Source organism: Anolis carolinensis, chromosome 4 (assembly GCF_035594765.1).
Source record: "Anolis carolinensis isolate JA03-04 chromosome 4, rAnoCar3.1.pri, whole genome shotgun sequence".
NCBI classification, from domain to species: Eukaryota; Metazoa; Chordata; class Lepidosauria; order Squamata; family Dactyloidae; genus Anolis; species Anolis carolinensis.
In genome coordinates, this window is record NC_085844.1 from 255,381,701 (window position 1) to 255,394,033 (window position 12,333).

The window sequence follows — 12,333 nt, forward strand, 5'->3', positions numbered from 1 at the left end:
CTATTATTATTATTATTATTATTATTAATTGCATTTGTCCTGATGGCTTGCTCCTGGGCTGCAAGGATCAGGCCTTCTGTCTCCTTCTTCAGGGTCCCATTCGTGAGCCAGAGCCAGGTCTTCTATTATTATTATTATTATTATTATTATTAATTGCATTTGTCCTGATGGCTTGCTCCTGGGCTGCAAGGATCAGGCCTTCTGTCTCCTTCTTCAGGGTCCCATTCGTGAGCCAGAGCCAGGTCTTCTATTATTATTATTATTATTATTATTATTAATTGCATTTGTCCTGATGGCTTGCTCCTGGGCTGCAAGGATCAGGCCTTCTGTCTCCTTCTTCAGGGTCCCATTCGTGAGCCAGAGCCAGGTCTTCTATTATTATTATTATTATTATTATTATTATTAATGGCCTTTGTCCTGATGTCTTGCTCCTGGGCTGCAAGGATCAGGCCTTCTGTCTCCTTCTTCAGGGTCCCATTCGTGAGCCAGAGCCAGGTCTTCTATTATTATTATTATTATTATTATTAATGGCCTTTGTCCTGATGTCTTGCTCCTGGGCTGCAAGGATCAGGCCTTCTGTCTCCTTCTTCAGGGTCCCATTCGTGAGCCAGAGCCAGGTCTTCTATTATTATTATTATTATTATTATTATTATTATTATTATTAATTGCCTTTGTCCTGATGTCTTGCTCCTGGGCTGCAAGGATCAGGCCTTCTGTCTCCTTCTTCAGGGTCCCATTCGTGAGCCAGAGCCAGGTCTTCTATTATTATTATTATTATTATTATTAATTGCATTTGTCCTGATGGCTTGCTCCTGGGCTGCAAGGATCAGGCCTTCTGTCTCCTTCTTCAGGGTCCCATTCGTGAGCCAGAGCCAGGTCTTCTATTATTATTATTATTATTATTATTATTATTAATTGCATTTGTCCTGATGTCTTGCTCCTGGGCTGCAAGGATCAGGCCTTCTGTCTCCTTCTTCAGGGTCCCATTCGTGAGCCAGAGCCAGGTCTTCTATTATTATTATTATTATTATTATTATTATTATTATTATTATTAATGGCCTTTGTCCTGATGTCTTGCTCCTGGGCTGCAAGGATCAGGCCTTCTGTCTCCTTCTTCAGGGTCCCATTCGTGAGCCAGAGCCAGGTCTTCTATTATTATTATTATTATTATTATTATTATTAATGGCCTTTGTCCTGATGTCTTGCTCCTGGGCTGCAAGGATCAGGCCTTCTGTCTCCTTCTTCAGGGTCCCATTCGTGAGCCAGAGCCAGGTCTTCTATTATTATTATTATTATTATTATTATTATTATTAATTGCATTTGTCCTGATGGCTTGCTCCTGGGCTGCAAGGATCAGGCCTTCTGTCTCCTTCTTCAGGGTCCCATTCGTGAGCCAGAGCCAGGTCTTCTATTATTATTATTATTATTATTATTATTATTATTATTATTATTATTAATTGCATTTGTCCTGATGGCTTGCTCCTGGGCTGCAAGGATCAGGCCTTCTGTCTCCTTCTTCAGGGTCCCATTCGTGAGCCAGAGCCAGGTCTTCTATTATTATTATTATTATTATTATTATTATTATTAATTGCATTTGTCCTGATGGCTTGCTCCTGGGCTGCAAGGATCAGGCCTTCTGTCTCCTTCTTCAGGGTCCCATTCGTGAGCCAGAGCCAGGTCTTCTATTATTATTATTATTATTATTATTATTAATTGCCTTTGTCCTGATGTCTTGCTCCTGGGCTGCAAGGATCAGGCCTTCTGTCTCCTTCTTCAGGGTCCCATTCGTGAGCCAGAGCCAGGTCTTCTATTATTATTATTATTATTATTATTATTATTATTAATTGCCTTTGTCCTGATGTCTTGCTCCTGGGCTGCAAGGATCAGGCCTTCTGTCTCCTTCTTCAGGGTCCCATTCGTGAGCTAGAGCCAGGTCTTCTATTATTATTATTATTATTATTATTATTATTAATGGCCTTTGTCCTGATGTCTTGCTCCTGGGCTGCAAGGATCAGGCCTTCTGTCTCCTTCTTCAGGGTCCCATTTGTGAGCCACAGCCAGGTCTTCTATTATTATTATTATTATTATTATTATTATTATTATTAATTGCCTTTGTCCTGATGTCTTGCTCCTGGGCTGCAAGGATCAGGCCTTCTGTCTCCTTCTTCAGGGTCCCTTTCGTGAGCCAGAGCCAGGTCTTCTCCTTATCAGCTTTTCCTTCAATTTTGTCAAGGAACTTTCCATGCAATGTTTTGTTGTGCCAGCTGTCAGCTCTAGTTTGTAGTGTGGCTTTCTTGTACTGGTTTTTTGTCTGCTGTGCTTTGAGGAGTTTCTGATTTTTGACCTCAATCAAAGGCAGGTTCTTCACTTTGCTTGACATCTTCTGCCAGGGCATGTTCTTCTTCTTTGACTGCTTGCTTGACTTGTAAGAGTCCTCTGCCCCCTGATCTTCTAGGCAGATATAGCCGGTCAACATCACTGCGAGGGTGCAGTGAATGATGAATGGTCATGAGTTTTCTTGTTTTTCTGTCCAAATTGTCCAGTTCCACCTGTGTCCAGTTTATAATGCCAGCAGTATATCTTATGACAGGTATGGCCCAGGTGTTTATGGCCTTGATGGTGTTGCCTCCATTGAGCTTGCTTTTGAGAATTTTTCTGACCCTTTGTATGTATTCTTTGCTGACCACAGTTTTCACATGTTCATGCTTGATGTTGTCCAGCTGTAATATGTAATATGTAATATTATTATTATTATTATTATTTGAGGATCATAGAGTTGGAAGAGAACCCAAGGCCCATCCAGTCCAACCCTTTGCCATTCAGGAAAAGCACCATCAAAGCCTTCCCAACAGATGGCCATCCAGTCTCCGCTTTATTATTATTATTATTATTTGAGGATCATAGAGTTGGAAGAGACCCCAAGGCCCATCCAGTCCAACCCTTTGCCATTCAGGAAAAGCACCATCAAAGCCCTCCCGACAGATGGCCATCCAGTCTCCGCTTTATTATTATTATTATTATTATTATTAAGGGATCATAGAGTTGGAAGAGACCCCAAGGCCCATCCAGTCCAACCCTTTGCCATTCAGGAAAAGCACCATCAAAGCCCTCCCCACAGATGGCCATCCAGTCTCTGCTTTATTATTATTATTATTATTATTATTATTATTATTATTATTATTATTTGTGGATCATAGAGTTGGGAGAGACCCCAAGGCCCATCCAGTCCAACCCTTTGCCATTCAGGAAAAGCACCATCAAAGCCTTCCCAACAGATGGCCATCCAGTCTCCACTTTATTATTATTATTGTTTTAGGATCATAGAGTTGGAAGAGAACCCAAGGCCCATCCAGTTCAAACCTTTGCCATTCAGGAAAAGCACCATCAAAGCCCTCCCCACAGATCGCCATCCAGTCTCCGCTTTATTATTATTATTATTATTATTATTATTATTATTATTATTAGAGGATCATAGAGTTCGAAGAGATCCCAAGGCCCATCCAGTCCAACCCTTTGCCATTCAGGAAAAGCACCATCAAAGCCCTCCTGACAGATGGCCATCCAGTCTCCACTTTTTTATTATTATTATTATTATTATTGTTATTATTATTATTATTATTATTATTAGAGGATCATAGAGTTCGAAGAGATCCCAAGGCCCATCCAGTCCAACCCTTTGCCATTCAGGAAAAGCACCATCAAAGCCCTCCTGACAGATGGCCATCCAGTCTCCGCTTTTTTATTATTATTATTATTATTATTATTATTATTATTATTATTATTATTATTATTATTAGAGGATCATAGAGTTCGAAGAGATCCCAAGGCCCATCCAGTCCAACCCTTTGCCATTCAGGAAAAGCACCATCAAAGCCCTCCCCACAGATGGCCATCCAGTCTCTGCTTTATTATTACAGTAGAGTCTCACTTATCCAACACTCGCTTATCCAACGTTCTGGATTATCCAACGCATTTTTGGAGTCAATGTTTTCAATACATCGTGATATTTTGGTGCTAAATTCATAAATACAGTAATTACTACATAGCATTACTGCGTATTGAACTACTTTTTCTGCCAAATTTGTTGTATAACATGATGTTTTGGTGTTTCATTGGTAAAATCATAACCTAATTTGATATTTAATAGGCTTTTCCTTAACGCCTCCTTATTATCCAACATATTCGCTTATCCAACATTCTGCCGGCCCGTTTATGTTGGATAAGTGAGACTCTACTGTATTATTATTTGAGGATCATAGAGTTGGAAGAGACCCCAAGGCCCATCCAGTCCAACCCTTTGCCATTCAGGAAAAGCACCATCAAAGCCCTCCCCACAGATGGCCATCCAGTCTCCGCTTTATTATTATTATTATTATTATTATTATTATTATTATTGTTATTATTGTTATCATTATTTGAGGATCATAGAGTTTGAAGAGACCCCAAGACCCATCCAGAAATGGTGAGGGAACCTCCTGCCACCCACGACTAAGATGGAATTTGCAGGATGGTTGTGCAATAGTGTGGAATGGAGTTATCTGGTCCTTGCTTTTAGGGTTTGCTGGTGGGTTGCTGCTTTAGGTTTGTGTTTGGATTTGGTTTGGTTAGCTTTGATAGCACAAGCCAGATTGCACATAGTAGTAATAAAATTATAACACATATAAAACGAAAATAAAGGATTAAATAATAGATAATTCCACTCACGTTCCGGGTGTCTTGTAAATGAGGTATTTCTCCTTTAAGACCGGAGGGAAACCCACCCAGGGATTGGTTATTGTCCAGTAGGTCGCAGAAGCAGGAAATATACTGTGCGATGTGGGAGTATCTGGTCCTTGCGGAAGGGTTAGCTGGTGGGTTGCTGATCTGGGGCTGCCTTGGGGATAACTTGACGTCCTGGCCCTTGGTGGCACAGTGTGTTAAAGCACTGAGCTGCTGAAGTTGCGGACCAAAAGGTCCCAGGTTCAAATCCCGGGAGCGGAATGAGCGCCAGCTGTTAGCCCCAGCTCCTGCCAACCTAGCAGTTCGAAAACATGCCAATGTGAGTACATCAATAGGTACCGCTCTGGCGGGAAGGTAACGGCGCTCCATGCAGTCATGCCGGCCACATGACCTGGAGATGTCTATGGACAACTCCGGCTCTTTGGCTTAGAAATGGAGATGAGCACCAACCCCCAGAGTCGGTCACGACTGGACTTAACGTCAGTGGAAACCTTTACCTTTTACCTGGGGATAACTTGACGTCCTGGCCCAGGCCCACTATCTAATCCTCTGAAGGCGGCAGGTGGCCCACAAGCCAGATTGCACATAAAGTTCAGCAATACTGTGGTTCGGGGAAAACAAGTTTCTTGCATCCAAGGGGAAAACGGTGAAGAAACAGCCAGCCACGGAATTGTACAGGATGGTTGTGCAATAGTGCGGCCTAGAGTTATCTGGTCCTTCCTGAAGGGTTGCTGCTGGTTTGGTTTTGGTTTGGTTTGGTTTGTGTGAGGGAGGAGTATCTGGTCCTTGCGGAAGGGTTGGGCCCATGCCCTTTCCGCACAACCACCTGTAATGAAGTATGAATTTTGGTTTAATTGTGTGTTTATGTTTTAAAAGGGTAAGTATTACAGTTATTGCATCTCAGCACTCAGAGGCTGGTTGCCATGGGAAAGTAGGCGGAGCCATCTGCCGTTTAGTTGAAGAAAGTGCAGAGTTTAAAAAAGAAAGTCAGCCTGTGCTCTGATGAGGCACAGGGAAGATTGATTCTAGTTTGATGGGATCAAGGAGACTCAATTGTTCATTTTGAGTCGGTTTTAAATAAGTTTGGTGACTTATTTAATGTAGTCTGTGTCCTGGAAAGGCACAGAGAATCTGTGATAGTATATCACAGGGGTGACTGTGGTTTGAAGTCACTGGATAGTCCAAGTTTCAGACTTTGGGAACCAATCCCAGCTGGACTCACAGAAATCCATTGAAGTAACAGTTAGAAAGGAGCAAAGGAATAGGTTTTAACTACTTTAAGTAAAAGAAGTGACACTTTAGAGAGTTTGATTCATCTGATTCTAGTATTCCTTCAGGGGAGATGGAGGCGGGAAATAAATAAACTTATTGTTGTTGTTGTTGTTGTTGTTGTTAATCTGCAATGGTGGAACTGGGATACACTGTTCCATGTTTGTTTCTGTATTGCTTTAATTGGACCAATCCTCGTGTGGGATCCTGGCCAGTCTCTTTTCATAGAATCATAGAATCATAGAATAGTAGAGTTGGAAGAGACCTCATGGGCCATCCAGTCCAACCCGCTGCTAAGAAGCAGGAAATCGCATTCAAAGCACCCCCGACAGATGGCCATCCAGCCTCTGCTTCAAAGCCTCCAAAGAAGGAGCCTCCACCACAGTCCGGGGGAGAGAAAGAGTTCCACTGCCGAACAGCCCTTCTCACGGTGAGGAAGTTCTTCCTGATGTTCAGGTGGAATCTCCTTTCCTGTAGTTTGAAGCCATTGTTCCCTTGCGTCCTAGTCTGCAGGGCAGCAGAAAACAAGCTCCCTCCCTCCTCCCTATGACTTCCCTTCACGTATTTGTACATGGCTCTCATGTCTCCTCTCAGCCTTCTCTTCTGCAGGCTAAACATGCCCAGCTCTTTAAGCCGCTCCTCATAGGGCTTGTTCTCCAGACCCTTAATCATTTTAGTCGCCCTCCTCTGGACGCTTTCCAGCTTGTCAACCTCTCCCTTCAACTGTGGTGCCCAAAATTGGACACAGTGTGATTCCAGGTGTGGTCTGACCAAGGCAGAATAGAATAAGGGGGAGCAGGACTTCCCTGGATCTAGACGCTATTCCCCTATTGATGCAGGACAGGATCCCACTGGCTTTCTTAGCAGCCGCATCACATTGTTGGCTCATGTTTAACTTGTTGTTCACGAGGACTCCTGTCAGAGTAATGCACGCAGTGTAGCAGCAGAAGTATGATGTCAGTTGAAGCGCAGAACGAAGGAACGTCAAAGACAATGTTAGAAAGTATTTACAAAGTTTTACTTGACAAGACAAACAGACTTGCAGACAATGGACATAAGACTTTCGCTCTAGACAAACAGCACAGATCTCATCTGATGCAATCAGCAATATACAAACACACTTGAGTCTGGACACTCCTATCTGGCTCCAGCCCCACATCCAAGGTCAATACAGCTTCTTACCAATTAACTCTTTACAGACTATAGCATACTCTGGATGATGCAACCTGTATGCAATACATGCCAGACACAAATTTCATTTAAACACTACCAATACACAAATCCCACATTAACAACTCCAAGGTCTTTTTCACATATACTGCTGTCGAGCCAGGCATCGTCCCGCATTCTGTATCTTTGATTTCCATTTTTTCTGCCGAAGTGAAGTATCTTGCATTTGTCCCTGTTGAAGTTCATTTTGTTAGTTTCGGCCCATCTCTCTAGTCTGTCAGGATCGTTTTGGATTCTGCTCCTGTCTTCTGGAGTGTTGGCTCTCCCTCCCAGTTTTGTGTCGTCTGCAAACTTGATGATCGTGCCTTCTGACCCTTCGTCTAAGTCATTAATGAAGATCCTGAACAGAACCGGGCCCAGGACGGAGCCCTGCTTGTGGCACTCAACTCGTGACTTCTTTCCAAGATGAAGCCGACGCATTGGTGAGAATCACCCTTTGGGTTCGTTCGCTTAGCCAATTACAGATCCACCTAACCGTAGTTTTGTCTAGCCCACATTTTACTAGTTTGTTTGCCAGAAGGTCGTGGGGGACTTTGTCGAAGGCCTTACTGAAATCCAGGTACGCTACATCCACAGCATTCCCTGTATCAACCCAACTCGTAACTCTATCGAAAAAAGAGATCAGATGAGTCTGGCATGACTTGTTTTTGGTAAATCCGTGTTGACTGTTAGCAATGACCGCATTTGTTTCTAAGTGTTCGCAGACCACTTCCTTAATGATCTTTTCCAGAATCTTGCCTGGTATTGATGTGAGGCTGACCGGACGGTAATTGTTTGGGTCGTTCTTTTTTCCCTTCTTGAAGATAGGGACCACATTCGCCCTCCTCCAATTATGTTTGTAATTTTGGAACAGAAAGCTCGCAAGCATCACATCTTGGAAGATGGAAATAAAACGCCTCTGTCCTATGTCTTCGCTTTGCTGGTGAGTTTTAATCTGGAACTTTGGGTTTATTATTATTTATGGTTGGTTAGCTCAGGCTGTTCCCTCTCAATTGATTACAGTCTAAATTCCATATCATTTCCCCCAGTTCTTGGATGAGAAGCCTACTTCCTTGTGCCATTCATCATGGATCCTGTTGACATCTATTAGTTGTCTCACCCATGTTTCCAGCCACAAAGGCCACTTCACAAGGCCGGCTTTGTGCTTCATTCCCTGCTGAGCATCAGGGTTTTGGTTGCCCAGTTTCTCTTGGGAGGGGATATAAAGGAAGGAGGTGGGCAGAGCTGGAGCTTCACTGGGTCCTGCCTCGCCATGAAGTCCTCAACTTGCTTCATCCTCCTCCTCGCTCTCCTGGCCCTCTCTGCCGTGACGCACGCTGCCTTTGGGAATGGTGAGTGGCACCTTGGGAACCCCTTGAAGGCACCTCTGGTCCCATTCCAGATCAGGCCTTGCTTCTCATACATGCCTGCTTTGGGCTGGCCTTCTTCATCCGACTCCTCTGGTTCCTCCAGCCTAGAGACCAGACCAGAGCATGGCAGGATGGGCCAGGTCATGATGGTCAAGAGGGTCCACTGGCTCTCATCCTCCTGGGCATCAGGAGTAGTTGCCCTTTTGCTTCCTGCCAAAGCCATCCCACCCACTGACGCCTGTCGACTACAGCGCTTGGCTGGCTCAAAAATCTGTCCAACTTGAAGACAGAAGGACTTTCTCTAAAAGGCACAGCACAGGGCACTATGGCCTTGCCTTGTCAGAACCAGGTGCTAGTAGAATACAACATGCATGGGCTTTGTGTTAAAACTTTTAAATGAGCTTCATTGGCTCAGTTGTCCTTTTTGTGGTCTTTCCTCCATTTAGTCTACAGTCAACATGTTTCTGGTCCACCTGATAACGGCCTCGTCCCCCAAACAGTCCTTTCTCCCAGATACATCTTCCTTCTCCCAAAGGTGCCTCCTTCTTGTGGGAAAGTCCCCTGCTCACGAGCTGGCTGGTGTCTCACTCAAAGTAGGCTCAAGGTATCGACTATAAAAACCGAGCTGTGTCTTAGTCTGTGTGGCACTTTCTCCTTTTGCTCACCCGGCAGGAAGATTTGGCCAAATAAACCTGTTGAACGATCTCCCTGCTTCTGGTGTCTGATGGGATAAAAAGACCCTAGAGGTTTTGGGCCACTTGGGAAAAGACGGTCATGGAAGTACATTCCAACACTGTGAGTTTGCAGCACAGAGGGGCTGGCTTAGCTGGACTCAGAAGAAAACCCTGGGCCTCGCTCCAGCTCTCTGTCCCTCTGGCCGCTGCCCACTGGAGACCCCTTGGCTCTTTGGGGCCACGTCAGAGTTGCTCCCCTTCCAGGTCCACTCTCCCTCCGTGGAAAGAATTTATAACCACTGCCACCAATTGTAAAATATTTATAACGACTGCCACCAAAGACTCAGAGAGGAGACCTTTAAAAAAAATTCCTTCCTTCTTCTTATTCACTTTAGATGGTAACGCAACTTGGTTTATAATATATGCGACAGAGGCTTAGGTGTTGGAGGAACAATAACAAGTTTATTCAGGCACAGAGCTTAGTGGTTACAAAAGATGTTTCTCAGAGGCACTTTTATTAACAGTTACAATACTAGAATGAAGAGAGTCAAACTCCCTAAAGTGTCACTTCTTTTACTTAAAGTAGTTAGAACTTCTTCCTCTGCTACTTTTAAACCGCAGTCACCCTGTGATATACAATCACAGATTCTCTGTTCCTTACCAGGACACAGACTACATTAAATAAGTCACCAAACTTATTTTAAACCGACTCAAAATGGCCTGGCGGCCCTGACCAAGGAGTAGAAGCAAGATGGCTTTATTATAGGAATTTGGGAAACTATCAATGTCCGAGCGAGGAAATGATGGAATTAGGCAAATGGCAAGTCCGGGATGCTGGGGACAATGGGTGCTTCCAGACTGAACAAACAATGGCTGGGTCCAAAAATGTCTATTGGAAATGGCAGACAAATCGTAGTGTCTCAAATTGTTTGTGTTTGTCCTGTCTTCCAGAGAAGCCCGGGAATTGCCCACAGGTAAAACCAGGCACGCTTGTAGACTGCAGCGCACAGTGCAACTCTGATGTTGGGTGCCCTGGGAACAAGAAGTGTTGCTACTCTTACTTCTGCAAAATCTGCCTGGATCCTGAGAAGGGTGAGTGCCATTCCTGGCCTAGGAATCCTCATAGACCAGTGGTTCCCAGGGACCACTCCGACCAGGGACCACTCTCCAGCATTAGTACCAAAAGGGTTATGAATAAGTTTTTGGTCAATTTAGATTCGGTTTGGTTATTTGGGGTGCTGATTCAGAAAATGGCATTGGATAGACCACGTCTGCTCTAGTTTCTGAGACAGAACATATGCCATCTAGTAGTTGCCATCTAGAGCTGATGTGGTCTATCCAATGCAATTTTCTGAATCAGCATCCCAAATAACTGTCAGTGTGGGGGTGTCAGGGTGCATGGCTGGGTGGGTTTCTTCAGACTCCATCAATCATCTTCTCCAGCACCCTGATGAATTGGTTGCAATCGTCTGCCACACCAATTCCTCTGTTCAAACGTCAGACTCAAACACATTAGTAGTCTGAAGTCCAAACATTTATTTAATATCTACAAACATATTTACAAAGCACAGCAAAAGCCATCGCTCTGAGCTGGCATTCTTCTATAACCTCTTGCCTCGGCAAGCACCAGCTCAACACACTCAGAGAGATAAGAAAGCACATTCCTCAGTCCGAAGGAAGTTCCCGGTCTCCAAGGTCGGAAATCATGCCTGATAGGTCATAGTAGCCACAATAGGCTGTCAGTCAAACCAGCCTGCTGTTAACTGATTCATTGCTGAAACACATTCTTGCAAAACAGCAGAAACACTTGATTTACATTTCATACACATACAACCATAATCCAACAATAACCCCAGGAAGAGGCCTAAAGACACCAAGGCGCCCCGATTTCCAGGCACCACGTGGAAGGGCTCCGCTCGGGGGGAGAGAAGGAGGAGGAGGAGGAGGAGAAGCAACAGTCAGAAGGCTTGTTGTTGTGCCTGTCTCCCCTCCCAACATCCCTATTGCCCTGGCATTACAAGAGAATTTTGCAAGATGCTCTCGTTGCAACAGTGTAGTAACGGTAAGGCTGTAGACCATATTTTAGTCCTTTGGGACCACAGGTTGGGAACCACTGTCATAGACCATTCGATGGAGAGTGCTGAGCAGATGGCAATCCTGATCCAGGATTTTATTGTATTGTGTTATTGCATTGTTCTATTTTCTTGTATTGTGTTATTGGCGTTGAATTTTGCCAGATTTTGTAAGCCACATTGAGTCCCCCTCAGGTGAGAAAGGCAGGGTAGAAATACTGAAAATAAATAAATAAATAAAATAAAATAAAGATAGAAATAGCAAACACAGTGCCCCTTCCTTCCTTCCTTCCTTCCTTCCTTCCTTCCTTCCTTCCTTCCTTCCTTCCTCTTCCTGACTCTCATTCCCTCTTCATTTTCCAGTCTGACCTTGGAGGAGGCCTGGATCCATGGACAGCGACCACCAGAGAAGTCTGTCTGAAGCTCTTCTGCCCATCTCTGCTGCTCCACCCAAGTCCACATCCCACCCTGCTCCATCCCCACTTGCCCCATGGATGACGGTCCCAATTCTGCTTTGCTAACCCCCTTCCACTAACAATAAATGCACCAGCCTCCTCGACCTTAAGACTTTGGACTCCTTTTTGGCTGATGGGGAGGAGGTGGCCTACTTTTGACTGAGGTTCATTTGAAAAAAACCTGCTCTTGTTTTTGTCCTGAAATCCTTCTCCCCGTGCCCTCCAGATGCCCACGTCTCATTCCTGGAGGGGCTTCCCTTGACCTTCTTATGGGTCCCGAGTTCTGGTTCTGGAGTCCCATCAGTCCTTGGCCTGGTTCTCCTCCTCTTTCCGTCGATCCAATTCTGGTCAGGTCTTGTCAGGGGTATCAGAGTAATTCGCAGCGTAGCAGCAGTTGTATGTTGTCAATGGAGCGTAGAACGAAGAGACGTCAGAAACGATGTTAAAAAGTATCTACAAAGTTTTACTGAACAAGACAAACAGACTTGCAGACAATAGACACAGGACTTTCACTCTAGGCAAACAGCACAGATCTTCTCAGCAGGCAGAACAGATCTCATCTGGT

At 44.5% G+C, this 12,333-nt stretch overlaps 1 long non-coding RNA gene across 1 annotated transcript; it reads left to right on the forward strand.

The window, feature by feature from the left end:
• The first annotated feature begins 4,449 nt into the window (after positions 1–4,449).
• LOC134298580 (uncharacterized) lies at positions 4,450–11,872 on the forward strand. Its single transcript, XR_010005691.1, has 3 exons — positions 4,450–9,171; positions 10,193–10,333; positions 11,677–11,872. It is a non-coding gene; the product is annotated as an uncharacterized LOC134298580 (long non-coding RNA).
• The last annotated feature ends 461 nt before the right edge of the window (positions 11,873–12,333 follow it).